This window comes from Eleginops maclovinus, chromosome 23 (assembly GCF_036324505.1).
Source record: "Eleginops maclovinus isolate JMC-PN-2008 ecotype Puerto Natales chromosome 23, JC_Emac_rtc_rv5, whole genome shotgun sequence".
Taxonomy (NCBI): Eukaryota; Metazoa; Chordata; class Actinopteri; order Perciformes; family Eleginopidae; genus Eleginops; species Eleginops maclovinus.
The window spans coordinates 27,902,009-27,908,095 of NC_086371.1; the positions used below are offsets into that span (position 1 = coordinate 27,902,009).

The following is a 6,087-nucleotide window of genomic DNA, read 5'->3' on the forward strand; positions in this document are numbered from 1 at the left end:
TGTCAGGAACCTCTATTTCAACAAAATAAAACAAAAACATTGTTTTCACTAAATTATAAAACGCTGTAGTTGAAATTAAGACCTTTGTGTTATAAAAATAAGATTATAAAGCAATAATTAGAGCCAAAACTGAAATCACAAGTTCACTGTCAGCCAACGCACTGACAGCCAGCTCCTCTCCCAATCATGTGAGCTTTATGGGATTCTCATTTTGCCTTGTTTTCCATTATACCTGCACACAAACAAAACAAACAAAGACTGGCATGTCCAGACATTTGAGGCCAATTCAGTATAGAATTGTTGACTTGCAGAGTGCACATCTCCAATTTATAGCATGCAAAAATGAAGTTCTGGATAATATTTTTGGTGAAAATGAGGGAGAGGACACAGAGCAGCATAGTGATTCAGATGAGCAGGTTTCTGAGGAGGAAGACAATGTGGAGTATCATCCAGAAGACACAGACACATCTGATGAGTCTGATGAGGAGGTCACCGCTGCTGAAGCTGCTCCCGCTGAAAGATTCAAGTCCAAAAATTGTAAGATCTGTTGGAGCTCAGTACCTCCTGATGTACATGGCAGGGCAGCTGCTGCAAATGTCCTCAAAATGACCCCTGGAATCACAAGGTTTGCTGTGATGACAGTCAGCGACATCAAGACATGTTTTGAGCTATTTATGCCATTGTCACTAAAAAGAGTCATCATTGCTATGACAAACCTTGAAGGAAAAAAGTCCATGGCAGCATGTGGAAAGACATTGATGAGGAATACCTGGATGCTTATATTGGTGTTCTTCTTCTTGCTGGAGTGTACAGATCCTGCAATGAGGCCACTGATAGTCTGTGGGACGCATCGACAGGCAGAAATATTCTCCGGGCAACAATGTCACTTCAGACCTTTCACATGATATCAAGAGTCCTCAGATTTGACAACAGAGATACCAGAGCAAGATCTGACAAGCTTGCCCCCATCAGGGATGTCTGGGAGAGATGGGTGCAGCTCCTTCCACTGATGTTCAACCCAGGGCCAGAGGTGACAGTGGATGAACGTCTTGTCCCTTTCCGAGGAAAATGCCCCTTCCGGCAATACATACCCAGTAAGCCAGGGAAGTACGGCATAACAATCTGGGCAGCCTGTGATGCAAAAACCAGCTATGCCTGGAATCTACAGATTTACACAGGCAAAGCTGCGAGTGGCATCCCTGAGAAAAACCTAGGAAAACGTGTGGTCCTCGATATGACTACTGGACTGCAGGGTCACAATATCACTTGTGACAATTTTTTTACCAGCTATGACCTTCGACAAGAACTTCTCAGGAGGAAACTTACCATGGTGGGCACAGTGAAGAAAAATAAACCTGAGCTGCCTGCTGAAATCTTGCAGGTGAAGGACAGGGCTGCACTTTCCACAAAGTTTGCTTAACAGACAAAACCACTGTTGTCTCATATTGTCCAAAAAAAAACTGGACTGTTATACTTATGTCTACTCTTCACAAAGATGCAGCTGTGTCATCAAGAAGTGACATAAAGCCCACAATTATCCTCGACTATAACAAAAACAAAGGAGGAGTGGACAACCTGGACAAGCTGACTGCCACCTACACTTGCCAGCGAATGACCAGGAGATGGCCAATGGTTGTGTTTTACAACATCCTTGATGTGTCTGCATGTAATGCATTTCTGTTGTGGACCCACATCCACCAAGGATGGAACTCAACCAAAAAAAACAAGCGGAGAATGTTTCTTGAGGAGCTGGGAAATTCCCTTGTCAAGCCACACATTGAGCGAAGGGAACGGGTGCCCCGAGACCCAGATGCTGCAACCTTGGTCAGACAGCTGCAGAGCTCACCTAGAACTCCGTCCACGCCAGCATCCTCCTCAGACAGCCCTGCCTCAACATCATCCACAACAGCCACAACCACAACCCCACTCAGGCCACCTGACTCTAAAAGAAAGAGGTGTCAGGTCTGCCCAAGCAGTAAGGACAGAAAGACAAATGTATTGTGCTTCAACTGCAACAAATATCTCTGCAAAGATATATATATATATATATATATATATATATTTGTTCTGCTTTTCATTTTGTGTTTGTACTAAAGTTCTATTGCTGAAAAAAGAGACGTTTTTTGCCTTTTTCTTGAAGTAAATATATATGGGTCGAAACTGACCCGTAACACCATAGATGTTACTATAGTTAATAATATTAAAATGAAAAAATAAATAAAACTAATTTATTTAAGAGATGTGTTCTAAATCCCCTCAGTAATAGTCAGGTGACATAACAACCTTTTATTTATTTATATGATTCTCTTGAGGTTCATTTTACATTTTTTTTTTATTGAAATCGAGGGGTATACTGACAAAAAAAAGGCCCAGGGGCCTACACCAAAAATTAAGGTGGGCGCAAGCACACGTAGGTCCTTGGATGACCCAGTTATTTTTGTAGTCAATAGTCAGGCCGGTTTAGCTCCATGCGCAACTAAGCAACTTTCCTCTTCTAATGCTGCCATTCACTTTATATGTCCATGGTAAATAGACAGTGTAGAGAGCAGAAGAGTCAGGAAGCTTTGACAGAAATGCACTCTTGGAACCTGTCTGTAATCTTCTGGTGCTGATTTAGCTTTTTATTAACTTGGACCAATACTCCATTCTTGCGTCTCAAGTTGCCATAACAAAAATCCAAAAGGGGAAACAAGGAGTTGCATCCCTGAGGAAGTCTGGACATATTATTATGATTTTCATTGGAGGATTTCAAGCTCGATCTCATGAAGAGTATTTGGCTGGAAGGGTCAAGGCAGGTACAACAGCTGTTCAGTTGTCCCTCTCCAAGCTGCTGGAGGAATTTCAGCTCTTAGAAGCCAATAACTGCCAATGATTCTGGGCATTACCACATATAATGTGTTTTTGGGATGAGTTTCATTCAGAATTAAAAATGGTATTAGAGACAAAAATTGCCTTTAATTTGAATTAACTGCTTTCTGGGCTTCTAAATTTCAAACCCACAAACTCGCAAAAAAATGAATTGACTTTAGTGTTTCTGTTTCTCTAGATGGCAACATTCCCTGTGTCTCTTCAGTTGTAAAAGCTATTACTAACCAGGGGCATCATTATAAAATTGACATGACACTCATGAAGGATTCCCAAAAAACAAATAGGATGATATGTATGTCTTAACACAATATACATTACACATCCCCCCTTATTAGATCCTATTAATTTAGTAATTTAATGTACACCACACGCTCCACCCTGTTAATTTGTATAATTAGCAATACATTTTGACACCCTTTATAAATGCTACTGTGTTGATGTATGTAAATGTGCTCGTTTATATGGAGGAATGTAAATGTGTAAGGCATAACGCACCACCGAGCAGCACTGTTTCAAATCCTTTAGTAGTGACGGCTTAACCTTTCAAATTTGTGGGAATTAAACGATGGCAAGATCTGTTCAAGATTAAAAGTGTTATTACGTCATATCGCAATGACATCAGAGGTTAAACTGTCACCTTAAAGATAAAGGTTAGATAAACCAGTTCTTATCCTGGGTGACTGAACAATTAATTTATTAAACGAGGCAGCCACTCGAAATTAATTACACAACTACCAACAAACATACAGTACCTTCCTTTATTACCAAAGTGGGAATACCATTCTAGTGAGGACGTTTTTTTGGATCATTTTGGAAAACCCAAAGATACGGCCAATTCACTTTACATTTCAGGCCATTTATAGAAGTTGATTCTTTTCAATAATAAGCAAGAGATGAAAAACCTAGTATTCTTTATTAAATTAAAGATAAATCCTATCAAGGCAAGTTTATGTATATAGCACCTTTCAACACAAGACAATTCAAAGTGCCTTACAAACATGAAAGACATTAAGAGCGTTAAAACATAGTGCACCAAAAAAAAGTGCAACATCATCATCAATTTATTTTAGTTTTACATTTGTTTAAAAGGTGACAATTGAATATATCTCTTGTTTAATGTTGCTTTTTTAAGTTGCAAAGTCCATAGGGATTTTGGATGATTAATCCTGTTGACATTGTATTGGTCTTAAGCTCATGTGGCGGAAGTGCCCTGCGCACTGATACTACTTCCATGGTCTCTCATGTTCCCTCTACCACCTACCTTCACAATGTGTGTGTTGTGTGTGTGTGTGTGTGTGTGTGTGTGTGTGTGTGTGTGTGTGTGTGTGTGTGTGTGTGTGTGTGTGTGTGTGTGTGTGTGTGTGTGTGTCACTCTCTTGTTCTATGAGCTTTGTCGCATATTTATTGATGCCACTGACCTCGGCTTAGCAAGGGGAGATCCAATAGCACATAAACACACTCCCACACACCCCAACGCTGTAACAAGAGCTCGGTCACCTTTGCTTCAGGGAAGGAATTATACAAAGCCGCTGCGTGGTGTAAAATGACACTATTGTCATGCATGAATTTGTATAATGACAGTTTGGGAAATGGGCTAGGGTGCTATTTTTACTCCTGTAGCAAAAATGTAATGTAAGTTACAGAAGCTAACCCTAACGTGATCTCCAACCATTTGGACAATTTGACTAATCCATATTTCTAACTCGGAATCAATCGTCACTCTCAACAAACCCCCCCAGTCCAAGTATTCATGCGTTATATCTCAAGAACACCTGGACTAATGAAGCCATTGATTTGTTGTCAATAAAAGTAGCTTTTGTGTTAAATATTGATAAAAAACCCTTGTAATATTAGTTTCATTCAACTACTCAAACAGCAGACAAATTGTCTATTTTGCCAATAAAACTGGCAATGGGGGTTGAATTATTATGATTGCAACTGTAAATTAAGGAGTATGGCACACAATCCTTGCAATACAATTGTCTAATGTCCTTCACCATGGCTTCCCACTTATAATTCCTCTCCAATGTCACAATTTATGATACATTTCCAAGATTTTCTCTGAGTCTTCCTATATAGATACGTTTAGAGCCATACTCGCTGTTAAATATTTCAACCATCGGCCAAGAGGGGGGCATTTTACATTGTTTTGGCGGAGTGCAATCAACCCCCCGCTGTAACACAGGTCAACTATCACTGTCGCTCTGCTAGACAGGGTAACTGTCTGGAAACATGCCCAACAAGCACAGCCTGGGACTTAAAGGTATTAGGGATGAGGACATCTGCAGAGTGCACCACTGACCTTCACAATGTTTGAATTTCAACACGTTCCCACTAAAAAAGACAGGGAAAATGGTATGCATTGTACTTAGATCATTGATAAAGGCTACATTTGTCCATTTCACAGGCGTAATGTATGTTCTTGCACCCAATTATACTGTATAAACATGATTTAGAGGGAGTCATTTGTGGTAGTTATTATGTGATTAACTCCGCATTACTTCTATGCAGCGTCATTAGCTATAGCGCGTTTTTATACGATATGGTCATATATAGTATATGGTTTGGACTATGGATAAGAGTTAAAGCCAATCTTCTAGTGGCCAAACGATGTTACTACAACTTCTCCGTGTCAATCCATTACGTCATTGGGCCCGATAGTACTTTTACTCATTGACATGTGTTGAGAAATCAGTGTATAGTTAAAACTGTTTTGAATCAACTTTAATCATTAAATTCTAAAAGTTGTAAAATGCACCAAAAGCTGAATACAGAGTTTTTGCCCCCCCATTCATTTGAGTGAGCTGAGACCAGACTTAACGCTGCCATGATGGTGCAGATTGCAGCCGTCACTTTAATAGGAATTAATAGGGGCTTCTGCATCCAAAGTCATTACCTTTATGTGTGCATGTGTCTAGGTGGTGGCCGACAGTGGAAGTTCTAGATGTTGTTTGCCAAAAAAAAGTCGAAGCACATAACGACCTCATAAACTCCAAAAATACATATTGACTGTAATGTATGAATCAAACAAAAATAAATACTTGGTGGCATGTGTGCTTTTCTAAATTTGCACAGCACAATCCTAGTTTTTTCCCACTGCATTCAGTCTCTATGCTAAGCTAAGCTAACAACATCCATATGTAATGCACATAAATGCAGTTAGTGTAAATACATCTTATTTATATAAACTATACATTTGAAACTGTACTTAAATTACTA

At 39.6% G+C, this 6,087-nt stretch overlaps 1 pseudogene; it reads left to right on the forward strand.

Annotated features, from left to right (window-relative positions):
• The first annotated feature begins 263 nt into the window (after positions 1-263).
• LOC134859569 (piggyBac transposable element-derived protein 4-like) lies at positions 264-5,812 on the forward strand (annotated as a pseudogene).
• The last annotated feature ends 275 nt before the right edge of the window (positions 5,813-6,087 follow it).